At 40.5% G+C, this 13,677-nt stretch overlaps 1 pseudogene; it reads right to left on the bottom strand.

Annotated features, from left to right (window-relative positions):
• Positions 1 to 4,742: 4,742 nt before the first annotated feature.
• LOC147356827 (deleted in azoospermia-like) lies at positions 4,743 to 6,951 on the bottom strand (annotated as a pseudogene).
• Between the last annotated feature and the right edge of the window lie 6,726 nt (positions 6,952 to 13,677).

The following is a 13,677-nucleotide window of genomic DNA, read 5'->3' as shown; positions in this document are numbered from 1 at the left end:
TTAGTTCTTCTTCACTTTCTGCCATAAGGGTGGTGTCATCTGCATATCTGAGGTTATTGATATTTCTCTCTGAAATCTTGATTCCAGCTTGTGCTTCATCTAGCCCTGCATTTCGCATGATGTACTCTGCATAGACATTAAATAAGCAGGGTGACAATATACAGCCTTGACGTACTCCTTTCCCAATTTGGAACCAGTCTGTTGTTCCATGTCCAGTTCTAACTGTTGCTTCTTGACCTGCATACAGATTTCTCAGGTGGCAGGTAAGGTGGTCTGGTATTCCCATCTCTTTCAGAATTTTCCACAGTTTATTGTGATCCTCACAGTCAAAGGCTTTGGTGTAGTCAGTGAAGCAGATGTTTTTCTGGAACTCTCTTACTTTTTCTATGATCCAATGGATGTTGGCAATTTGATCTCTGGTTCCTCTGCCTTTTCTAAATACAGCTTGAATATCAGAAAGTTTTGGTTCACATACTGTTGAAGCCTAGCTTGGAGAATTTTGAGCATTACTTTACTAGCGTGTGAGATGAGTGCAATTGTGCAGTAGTTTGAACATTCTTTGGCATTGTCTTTCTTTGGGATTGGAATGAAAACTGACCTTTTCCAGTCCTGTGACCACTGCTGAGTTTTCCAAATTTGCTGGCATATTGAGTGTAACACTTTCACAGCATCATCTTTTAGGATTTGAAATAGCTCAGCTAGAATTCCATCACCTCCACTAGCTTGTTCATACTTCCTAAGGCCCACTTGATGTCGGACTCCAGGATGTCTGGCTCTAGGTGAGTGATCACACCATCACGGTTATCTCGAACATGAAGATCTTTTTTGTATAGGATCTTTTTTGTACAGTTCTTCTGTGTGTTCTTGCCACCTCTTCTTAATATCTTCTGCTTCTGTTAGGTCCATACATTTCTGTCCTTTATTGTGCTTATTTTGGCATGAAATGTTTCCTTGGTATCACTAATTTTCTTGAAGAGATCTCTGGTCTTTCCCATTCTATTGTTTTCCTCTATTTCTTTGCATTGATCACCGAGGAAGGCTTTCTTATCTCTCCTTGCTATTCTTTGGAACTCTGCATTCAGATGCTTATATCTTTCCTTTTCTCCTTTGCCTTTTACCTTCTCTTCTTTTCTCAGCTATTTGTAAGGCCTCCTCAGACAACCATTTTGCCTTTTTGCATTTCTTTTTCTTGGGGATGGTCTTGATCACTGCCTCCTATACAATAAACCTCTGTCCATAGTTCTTCAGGCATTCTATCAGATCTAATCCCTTGAATCTATTTTTCACTTCCACTGTATAATCATAAGGGATTTGATGTAGGTCATACCTGAATGGTCTAGTGGTTTTCCCTACTTTCTTCAATTTAAGTCTGAATTTTGCAATAAACTAATAACCAACATATCCAACCTTTTTTTTTTTTTGGCTATGCTGGGTCTTAGTTGCAGCACTCAGGATCTTTGTAGTGACATACAGTTTCTAGTTCCCTGACGAGGGATCAATCCCAGGCTCCCTGCATGGGGAGCATGGAGTCTTGACCACCGAACCACAAGGGAAGTCCTCAGCACATAAACCTTTAAAGTTGACAAACTTGGCGGATGGACAGATGATGAGAAGCATCTCCTGTGTTAACACCTAACCTCTGCTCAGCTTCCCTCAAAACAATGCTGAATCCTGTATGAGTTTTTGGAATGTCTGGACCTGCACAAGCCCAGGTGTGTGGTATCATCAACGTGGGAATGTGTTCTCTTGTTTTCACCTGGCAGCATGTCCTGGACCACCTCCCTGGAGACACAGCCAGGAGTCATCAGTGTTCGGTCCTGGCTTTCCTGACCTCACATGATTCCCTAGGCCTTTTCTTTCTTTCTTTTTTTCCAATGTACCAAAATTTGCTTTTATAAATTACTTGGCCAGATTAAGAAACTGAAGAATATTTATACTTTTGAATTTCAAGGATCTGAATCTTGTCACATACTACCCACCCAAAGCTCTACCTTCTTTTTTTTTTTTTTTTAGATAATATGACATGAAAAGTGGGTCAAAACATTTTTGAAAAAATAGTTTATTTCTATTTATTCATTCATACTAAGACAGTATCAGCATAGGTAATAGGAACACAATTTTAAGTTTAAAATTAATTTTCCATTTTGAAAAGTTGAGGATTTTTGGCTCTTCTTTCTACCTTAACTCTTTTAAATATGTCAAAAGTTTATTCCCTTACTTTTCTCAAAATAACAGACAAATGAAAAGTTTATTCCTTTACTTTTCTTAAGGCCATATTGAGATAATTAAAATTGGTTCTTTAGAATTTTGGTACCATTTATAGTAACCTGGAGATTTAACCACAGAATAATACAGGTAAGAAGTTTATAGCACACACACAGAGAAAAGAACAGAGAATTTTATTAGTAGAATGAATAAATCTCAGGGCACTTTCGAATTCTGAGCCATGAGAAAGCCCTTCTGGGGATCCTTAAGCTAAAAGACTTCTCCCTTCAGGGTAGAGTGGAGATTATTAGAAATTGTAAGACAATGGGCACTGCTGATGTGGCCCATGGAAGTTACGTTAGTCGTGCCCAACTCTTTCTGCGACCCCTGTGGACTATAGCCTGCCAGGCTCCTTTGTCCATGGGATTTCTCAGGCAAGAATACTGGAATAGTTTGCCATTTCCTTCTCCAGGGGATCTTCCAAACCCAGGGATCGAACCTGTGTCTCCTGCCTTGGCAGGTGGATTCTTTACCAGTGTGCCACCTGGGAAGCCCTGGAAGCTTCATTAGGATAGGCATAAACGGAGTTTCCATGTTTTAGTGAAGGGGCTGGCGAATGAAACAAAAGCCAGGAAGCCACTTTAAACTCCTGTCCATGGCAGGTCAAATGATGCTGATAAAAGCGGTACCCTTAGAAAGACTATTACCCCACTGTTACCTTTCCCAGGCTTAGCCCTCAGAATGCTTGCAGTGCTACTTCTCTTCTTTCCATCACCTGTTCTAGGAGCAAACCTCCTGAACACATGGTGGTAACAGACTGGAAAAGCCAGACCATGGGGACAGCAAAGGGGCTCTGGATCTCTAGCTGTTTGTCACGATTTGCAATGTCTAACGAGGAATCTAGTAAAACAGATTCTTAAATCTGTTTAAAAAATAATCTTAAACTTAATTGTTATACTGACTTTAGTGTATTTTGAGGATATTACTCAAAATAATAGTGTATTACTCAAAAAAATAGTGTATTTTGAGGATATTACAATACAGATTGTTAATACTGACTTTAGTGTATTTTGAGGATATTACTAAACAACTTTTGTGGTTTAGAACCGCAAAAACAACCTTGACTCTCCTGGACGTATTTTACTTTAAAAAGGAAATACAATAGGAAAAAAAAAAACACAAAAATAAAAATCTATCTGTTCTATAACAACTAACATTTTAATGTTTTTTGTAATATGCAATTTCTTTCAGATACTCTAACTTTTAAGTGACATAAAAAAGTTTTGGCCTTTTTAATATCTTCTTTAAAAAAATCTTTTTTTAATTAAAAAATATCTTTAATACTTTTATATTTTGCATAATTTAAAATACAGCCATTGAGGTTAGTATTTCAAGGAAAAAAAAAGTAAATGGAAAAAAAGGAGAATAGTAACTCACTGAGAAGCTTATGATTCAGTTTGTTTTGGATTCTTTAAAAAAATTAGGCCTGGAATTTTAGTTATCCTAATTACCATTCCAATTGGATATCTCAATGTGTGGATTCTAGATAAAAGATAAAATATTTTGGGGGCTTCCCAGGTGGCACTAGTGGTAAAGAGTCTGCCTGCTAATGCAGGAGATGCAAGAGACTGGGGTTCAATCGCTGGGTCAGGAAGATCCCCTGGAGTAGGAAATGGCAACCTGCTCCAGGATTCTTGCCTGGAAAATTCCAGGAACAGAGGAGCCTGGCGAGCAACAGTCCATGGGGTCACAAGGAGTCAGATACGCCAAGAGTCTCCTGAGGGACTGAGCACACATGCTCATAATAAATGTAAAACCCATTGACTGGACTGTTTAGAATATGTTTTACTGGGTTTAGATAAGGAAAACTTCAATAAAGCCAACTTTATACTGAGGTTCACTGATTGAAAATGCCGTTTTAAAATCTCTGCTTGTGTGGCAAATTTCTAAACAAATCATAAAAGATAATATTATAGATATTGTACTGTTCATACATACTTGTTGGGGAAGTGAAGTGCTTGTTTTTAAACTATCAAAATTCTGACCTTTCAAAAATGTCAAAAAAAAAAATGCACTTCCACTTACCACAACACTCTGCTTGACCCCCCAAAACTGTATGTAATGATTTCATATTGTTAGGTTAATCATGTTCCCATTATGGCTTGCAATTGTAACTATCTTTTATTTTTTGTCTGGCTACTGATTTTGAAAACTGATAAACATACTATTGCGATTATGTTAAAAAAATTCTGACCTTTCAAAATAGGTTTCCTAATACAATAGTTTTTGGTTTTGTTTTTGTTTTTTTTCAGAAAATCAGCATTTGCTTTCAAATGCATAAAATGTCAATTAAAAAGTCCTTACAGATAAATGAGAAGTTATAGATAAATAAAAAGTTATAGATAAATACAGATAAATAAAAAGTTATTCCTTTCAGTCTCAATTGTTTTTTCACTTTTAACTATATTCAACACAGAATGATTTTCTAAGTAAATGTCTAATGAAAAACAATTTCAGTGTAAAATAAAAATAAGCAATCCAATATGACTTGCATAGAAACTCTGAGTGCAATTTATCAAAATTCAGAATTAAATTTCTATAATAGTGGGAAAACTTTCAGTCTCTTATTATTCAAAACGTGTAACTTCCTATGAGACTAGAAAGTTAGCAAAGAGGATCAAACAAACTTAAGCAATGGCTGACTTCTAAAGCGATGAACTCTTTTATCCTTGCAGTAGTCATCTTGATTAACAAGGGAATTTTTCAGTCTGTTCTCTGGATTAAATAGTCAAGATACCACTGTCCGTATGCTTCGTTCACAGTTTTCTTTTGTGGGCCATTTCCAGGGGATGATGTAGCTTCATGAACTGAGCATTCACTTGGCAAAACTTCAGCTCCTGGATCAACTTCATCAGAGTGGCAGTTAATAGCTGTATAAGCCAGAGAAATAACATAACTCCGTTGTTCCTCAGCAGGACACGGCGGTAGCATCTGATAATTATAAACAGGGAGCTGATATCCAGTGATATTCTGGACCAGTGAAGTTGGATATGGAGGATAAGCCTGAACATACTGAGTTATAGGATTCATCGTGGTTAGAGGCTGCCTGTAAGTTTCAGTGTTTGAGTTACTCCAGAACTCTGAAACTGTGGTAGAGGACGAAGATTAAAAACCAGAGGATGAGGCTATACGTGATAAGCACGTAAATTTTGTTTCCTGAGTGCAGAGCTCAATTTCAGCTTTTTATCAGGGAAATTCATCTGTGATTCTACTGTCTTCTGCCCATTCACATCATTGTAAAATGCAACAATCCATAGCCTTTGGACACACAAGTTCAATCTGTGTTTATCTTCACTTCTTTTACTGAAACATACCTAGTAAAGCAAAAGTGTTCATTACTCAGCCACGTCCGACTCTGTGACTCCATGGACTGTAGCCTGCGAGGCTCTTCTGTCCATGGGATTCTCCAGGCAAGAATACTGGAGTGGGTTGCCATTTCCTTCTCCAGGAGATCTTCCCAACCCAGGGATGGAACCCGAATACCTAGTAAAGGAACCTCTAATTTCAGTTTCGTCCATCCTAACATCAATTCCACGAGCAAAAAAAAGGGTATTTGGCATGACTTTCAGTTCGGTTCAGTTCAGTTCAGTTCAGTCGCTCAGTTGTGTCCAACTCTTTGCGACCCCATGAATCACAGCACGCCAGGCCACCCTGTCCATCACCAACTCCCGGAGTTTACTCAAACTCATGTCCATCGAGTCGGTGATGCTATCCATAGATCTCATCCTCTGTCGTCCCCTTCTTCTCCTGCCCCCAATCCCTCCCAGCATCAGAGTCTTTTCCAATGAGTCAACTCTTCTCAAAGTATTAGAGTTTCAGCTTTAGGATCAGTCCTTCCAATGAACACCCAGGACTGATCTCCTTTAGAATGTACTGGTTGGATCTCCTTGCAGTCCAAGGGACTCTCAAGAGTCTTCTCCAACACCACAGTTCAAAAGCATCAATTCTTCGGTGCTCAGCCTTCTTCACAGTCCAACTCTCACATCCATACATGACCACTGGAAAAACCATAGCCTTGACTAGACGGACTTTTGTTGGCAAAGTAATGTCTCTGCTTTTGAATATGCTGTCTAGGTTGGTAATAACTTTCCTTCCAAGGAGTAAGCGTCTTTTAATTTCATGGCTACAATCACCATCTGCAGTGATTTCGGAGTCCAAAAAAATAAAGTCTGACACTGTTTCCCCATCTATTTCCCATGAAGTGATGGGACCAGATGCCATGATCTTAGTTTTCTGAATGTTGAGCTTTAAGCCAACTTTTTCACTCTCCTCTTTCACTTTCATCGACAGGCTTTTCAGTTCCTCTTCACTTTCTGCCATAAGGGTGGTGTCATCTGCATATCTGAGGTTATTGATATTTCTCCCAGCAATCTTGATTCCAGCTTGTGCTTCTTTAAGCCCAGTGTTTCTCGTGATGTACTCTGCGTATAAGTTAAATAAGTAGGGTGACAATATACATTACCGTCTGGTAAAACATAGCCTTGGCGGGTCATAGCTGATGAAGAATGGGTGCTGGCCTCTGGAGATGGTTGAGTTTGGATTCTCAGGATTTGCAGCAGACATGATGGCCACAACCAGTGTTCCCGCAGAGGGGTTGGAGGAGGAGCAGAAGCTGGCTTCAGGCACCTCACTCGCCACTGCTGTTAGGCCTGCTTGTGCCCCCTACCCTGCTTGAATGGGTAGAGGAAGCTGAGAAGAGTGGCAAGGCCAAGGGGTGCAGGCGAGCTCCCTTGACTTTTTCTTTAGGATCAACTTGTTCTAGATGGAAAATTCTGGAAGGTCTGTATCAGAGCATATTTTTCTAGGCTGTCAGTACTGAATTCATTCTTGTGGAGCTAGAGTTCTACCCAATCCAGGGGAAAAGTGTTAATGGAGGGCAGTGGTATTGATATTTGTTATCATTAATTGATATGTGGTATCAGAATCATTATTATGGTATTCTCATTACCCTCTTCTTTACCTGGTTCTTAACCTCTCACACCTGATAAAGCTGGGAGGAAGGATTTGTCCCTCTGACAGGTAATTGGAAAGGTGGCCTGAGTAAACAAAATACATAACAACGAGCATAGAGTCATTTGGGAAATCCCTAGGATTAGCACCGTCCTGTTGGGCCAGATCCTTTTCCCACATACTTCAGCATTTTGTCAATAGCTCAGCACTGCATCTATCATGGAAAGGAAACGAGCTTTTGCCATCCACTCTGGCGTGTTTCACCCACTTCCTGCATGTTCATTAGGGGATGTGACACTCCAGCCACCAGGCAGCCCCCACACCTCCTGGAAACACTTTTTGCTTCCTCTTATATGCAGCTCTAAGCTGTCCTTAGAGCATTTGGCCTGCTGCTTGCTCTTGGAGCTCTGAGGGGTTCCTGGTGGGAGCTGATGAGTTTTCTGAAGAACCTTTTGTGTATGTGTGTTTGTGTGTGTGTGTGTGTTCAAAGATGTATCTGCGGTGCTGCATCAAATAGCAAAGAAAGATTTAGAATGAAAAGTAATAGCCTCCCACTGCATCCTTCCCCTGTCCTCAAACAGCTCTTCTGACAGTTTACCTCCCAAACCATAAACAGTATGCTTGACTCCTTAACTTTGCTATATCTGTTGACTCTTTGTTACAAAACGCAAGGATTTAGCTCCTTTCCTCCTCACTCTGGATTCCATCCTCCTCTCAGATTTTTAATAAATGTGTTGGTAATTTTAGTTCTTCTCAACACTTTTGCGAATTTCAACAATGTACGAAAACCTCTATTTCTCACTCCTTGAGCTGCAGACAGTGTTTTAATATTGCTTCACATAAAATAAGACTATGAAGCAGCCGTGTCTTCCACCTCCTCATCCGCTCTGGTCTCCTAACCCTGTACCAGTTACACCCTGGCGTTTTTAATATCGAGGTTGGTAACCATAATATTCTATTTAGTCCTTTGTTTAAAAGTTGATTTTAAATGCTGAAAACTGATAAGTGACAATTATGTTACCATTATTATGTAAATATTCTTTATTGTAGGGCCAATAAATAGCAGAGTCCAAAATAAACCCTGGACCACTCATACTAAGCAAAGTCAGTCAGAAAAAGACAAATACCATACGCTCACCTATATGCAGAATCTAAAATACGACACAAATGAGTTTATCCACGAAACAGAAACAGACTCACAGATGGAGAACAGACTTGTAGTTGCCGGGGGAACGGGGGCAGGAGAGGACTGGATTGGGAGTTTGGGACTAGCAGATGCAGACTACGCTATATTATATTTAAACAAGGTCTTATTTTATAGCACAAGGAACTGTATTCAACATCCTGTAATAAACCATAATGGGAAAGAATATGAGGAAGAATTTACACATATATGTTATGTATAGTCGCTCAGCTGTGTCCGACTCTTTGCCATCCCATGGACTGGAGATGAAGTCCATGGGGATTCTCCAGGCAAGAATACTGGAGTGGGTTACCATGCCCTCCTCCAGGGAATTTTCCAAACCCAGGGATCGAACCCAGGTCTCCCGCATTGCAGGCAGATTCTATACCATGTGAGCCACCAGGGAAGCCCTTATATATATTGATAGACAGGTCCTTGTTGAACTATTTTATATATAGTGGTGCACACAACTATACTTCAATAAAAAATAATAATAAAAAAAGAATGCCTTCTTTAAGATATGTGGGCCCTTCTTATCTGTTGTGATTCTCATCTCTCTTCCTCTTCTTTTTTCTCTTAATAAAATTTCATCCTCCCAACCCTGTCCACCCTCTCTCCAAGGTCTCTGTTTTCTGTATCTAGACCTGGATGAACCTCTACATTGCACATTTCACTTGTTTATGTGCACTGATATTTATTGTTTGTGCCCATGGCTTCACATTCTCAAACATTCATGACTTTATAGCCTAGCCCTTCTGTAGCTGTTTGTTATTTTAAATAAAAAGTTTATTTTAGAAAAGCAAAGGAAACTGTAAACAAAACTAAAAGCAACCTACATACAGGGGGAGGGATAAATTAGGAGTATGGAATTAATAGATATACACCACTATATATAAAATAATTAAACAAGGACCTATCTACTGTACAGCATAGGGAAATATATTCAATACTTTATAATAACCTATAATGAAAAAGAACTGGAAAAAATAAATATATATATCTGAATCACTTTTCTTTACAGCTGAAACTAATACAATATTGCAAATCAAGTATATACTTCAATTAAAAATCATTCTGAGAATTCTAATTGTAATTTTTGAGCATTTAATATTCCCAAATAATACTCATTTGCTCTAGAGTCAATCCTTCAAAGAGACTCACCTATTTCTTTGGAGAAAATAGGACTGTGAGTTTTCACTATCAAAACCTCTTCTTTGGCAAAGACCTGAGACCATGTCTCCCCATTGTGAATAAAAGGTCAGCTTGCTCCTTGTAGGAAGATGCGTGCATTTCAGCCTTATCTGCAATGGGAGGTTCTGTGAAGGAAAGAGATATCCCTGAAAGTCACCCAAATCCCTTGTCCAAGGGCGTCTTCTAGGCTCCCCCAGAGGCACTAACCACAGAACCGTGCAGCCTCTTCTCTCTTTCCTAAGGAAGACTTCTCCAAGAAAAGGAGCCCCACCACCACCACCCCGTCCCCAGAGCCCAGAGAAGCCTCTGAGGAAGATAAATTGAGGGACTAGAATGCAGGAGACCAACAATTTGCCCAAAAGCTTGCAGAAGGAAAGCAACCATCGTGCCCCACAGAAGCCTAAGAGGCAACGATGTTTGAGCTGAAACTGACATGCTATTTGCAAAATAAAGATCCGGACAGCGCAGCCCCTGCTCTTTAACTCTCACACAAGCACCTGCAGTGGGCAGCCTCTCAGAGGAAAACCTTGCTATTGCTGTATGTTAATATTGCCTGTTACAGGGTATCTCTAAACAAAATAATACTTTTTCTTTTTTTTTTTAGTTTAGAGCACAGGGCCTTTATTAGCATATCAGAGATTGTTCAGAGATGATATTCAGAACCACCACAGCATTTCAAGGGCAGTTTTGTAATTTCTGCCTTTTTATCTAGAAATTTTCATGATCAATAAAATCCGAAGTTGATCACCAGGTGTTGAAAAATGAATAGAACGCAGCTATCAAAAACAGGACATTTATGTAATGTTCTTTTTCAAACCACTGTGTGTAGTAGAGCTTGGGTGCTCAGTAGCTTTAGTTGTGTCCTACTCTTTGCAACCCTACGGACTGTAGCCACGCTCCTCTGTCCATGGGATTCTCCAGGCAAGAACTGGATTGAGTTGTCATGCCCTCCTCCAGGGGATCTTGCTAACTCAAGGATCGAATCCACATCTCCTGTATCTCCAGCATTGCAGGCAGGTTCTTTAGCCACTGAACCACCTGGGAAACCCATATGTAGTAGTACAGTTTTCTAACTTGAGTCATGAATAGTCTTACCAAAATCAAGTCATTCACCTTTGGAACAAAGGCTAGTTTGTACCCATCAGTTTCACAAATTCAAAAGTAGTCTTTTACTATCCAAAGTTAAAAATTAATCTTGTAATAACTTACAGTGGAAAAGAATCTGAAAATGAAAATGTATACATATAACTGAATCATCTTGCTGTACACCCAAAATTGACACAATACTGTAAATCAATTACACCTCAATTTTAAAAAGTTAAGTTTCAAGAGAAAATATTTTAGCATTTTAATGTCTTAGTGTTAACATCTACTGATTCAAAAGTTAAAAAGTATGTCCCGTTAAATTTATGCATCTGTTTTTTTTAAAAAACTTGAAATTACAATAAAATTGTCAGTATTTTGCCCATTATGTACTTAGGTAAATAGAACTATGACAAAGTCAACAATTAGTGCCTGGCAATATGCCAAAATAATTTCACATATTTATGAATATATTGAAATCTCTTCTACTTTCATTGTCCTCAGAAACCTAAGAATACCACTCAACAGTCATTTACTTGTCCTTTTCATTAGACACCATTCTTTTTGACTTGGTATGCTACTGAATCAATCTTTCCCTGTTTACTTCTGTTTTACTAAAAAAAAAAAGAAATCTTGGGAGCAAAATGAAGTTGAAATTAATTCAACAGCTATTGAAATTTTCAACAGCTACAAATCTGCAAAAGGAAAAGGGAAACCCATTACTTTTAATATATAGCTAGTGCACAGTTAAAATCAAAAGAGTTATTTTCGGAAAGTCAATGCAAGTAGAAAAAATGATTAAAGTATATTGACTAAAAGTCCTGTCATTAACATTTTTATTTAGTTTGGTAAATGCTATTATATATAAATATTTAACAATATAAATACATACAATACAAATATGTCACAAAAGAATATAAACGCTGTGACTCTTTCAGAAGACAAATGTTATCTTGATGTCATATGTTTTCTTAGCTGAGCTTCCTTTCATACATAGTCTTCTTTTTTTTTTTTTTTTTTTTTTAACGGCCTCCGGGCTAACACTCCCGCCTCTAGCAGACGCCGCTTCTCTCCGAGCGGCGGTGAGGCTGGGGCTGCGGCTGGCCCATACATAGTCTTCTTTAGGTGATGGTAGTTTGGTAAGATTTTCATCAGGAAATCCAGCTGCAGTGTCTGGGGCTGTGGCTACTTGGTCTCCACCTGACAAAGCCAGTCTGCACCATAGATCACTGTGTCCTCAGGGATGACTTCAAACATGTTCAGATTGCAACTGCCCCAGTAATGCAACCACTTATCAATATTACGTTTCTGCCTACATACACTTTTAATAGACTATTACTTTTTTCAAAACAGAGTCCTTACAAGAAGGAAGGCTATAGGACTTCCCTGGTGGTACAGTGGATAAGAATCTGCCTGCCAATGCAGGGGGCACGAGTTCGATCCCTGATCCACAGGGATCCCACATGCAGTGGAGCAGTGAGGCCACAAGTACTGAGCCTGTGCTCTAGAGCTCTGCAACCAAGCACAGTCCCCACTCGTCGCAACTAGAGAAAGCCTGCAAAAAGCAATGAAGACCCAGCACAACCAAAAATAAATAATTTAAAACAAAAAACAAGGACAGCTCTAGCTCCATCTGCAAGATGGTCTGGGGACAGGACCTTGAGGCAAAGGCTCTCAGGTGGGTCTCACAGTCCCGAGGACTCGTTTGCTCTGTGCCAGAACGAGGAGCCATCTCCCTCTGATGGAGGCCAGAGGAGGGAGGCTGAGCCCCTGACACCTCCTCAGGGCTCTGTGGAAGAATGAATGACCGGATAGAGATAAAGGGGAAGGGTGGAGAGAGAAAGGAGAAGGGTGGAGAGAGGAGCGTCAGGAAGGATGCCGTGGAGATGGGCCCTTGCTTCTCTGACACCCTCTTCCTCTGCCTTCGCCACATCACCCGGTTGCTTCTTAAATGTTAACGATGGGAGGAAGGTTTAGAACTTCCTGGAGTCCAGGCTCAGCCAGTGTGAGATATGTCCAACCAGACTCCAGACTTCTTTGCACATCAGCTTCCTGCCTCCAGAGGCTGAAGCCCTGTCAGGAGTGCAGAGCCCTCTCTTCAGGAAAAGCATTTTCAAGGAGGGCAGGAAAGTCAGAGGATGCGAAGGTTAGATAATATCACCAATTCATCAGACATGAATTTGAGCAAACTACGGGAGGCAGTGGAGGACAGAGAAGCCTGGTCTGCTGCAGTCCATGGGGTCGCATAGAGTCAGGCATGACTTAGTGACTGAACAACAACAGGAAGGCAACCCTGGAGCCCTGAGTGTGTTGCCTTCGCTGAGAAGGAGCAAGGGTAAGAGAAGATCACGGCTCCATGATCCAAGTCCGAAGGCTCAGCACCCATCGTTCTGCGTACCTGGGGCTCCTTGCAGTCACATACATTCCATTTGTACCCCCACAGCAATGGGGGACTTTGAGAAGGAAAATCGAGGCCGAAACACACAACACCATTCATGAAACACAGTATTGTCCAAAGCCATGAGCCTGAATATCAGGGACCCCCTGGGATTTGAACACAGGCCCCTTGACCAGTGTAGGCTTCACCCACAGCACCTTAATCTCATGGGTAAACAGTCTCCCAGTCTCAGTAGATGGGCTACCTCTGGGCAGCCAGCTAATCCCATCCGCAGTTCATTCATTCAATCAACATTCACTGAGCACCGATCAATCACCAGACACCTCAGAGCTGGGGAAACAAAGACAGAGTCCCAGCCAGTAGGAAGCCCACCCTTAGTAAACAGACAGCTACTCGGGGTGATAAGTGTGGCTGGGCTGAAGAGAGGCTGATGTGGATTCTCACTAGCTTCCCAGGGAGCAGTCCATGTCAAATTTCCCTGGTGTGACCCTTCTGTGCTGACTAGCAGAGGCAGCCCTGAGCTGTAGGGTTGGGAAAGGCCCCAGGCATGGTGATCATGCCTATGATCCCTTCCAAACTTTCTTGTGCCACAACTTTGACTGCAAAG

Source organism: Bos grunniens, chromosome 16, assembly GCF_055505025.1.
Source record: "Bos grunniens cultivar Pamir isolate PY7600 chromosome 16, Bosgru_T2T1.0, whole genome shotgun sequence".
NCBI lineage: Eukaryota > Metazoa > Chordata > Mammalia > Artiodactyla > Bovidae > Bos > Bos grunniens.
This window is presented reverse-complemented; position numbering and strand designations above follow the sequence as displayed.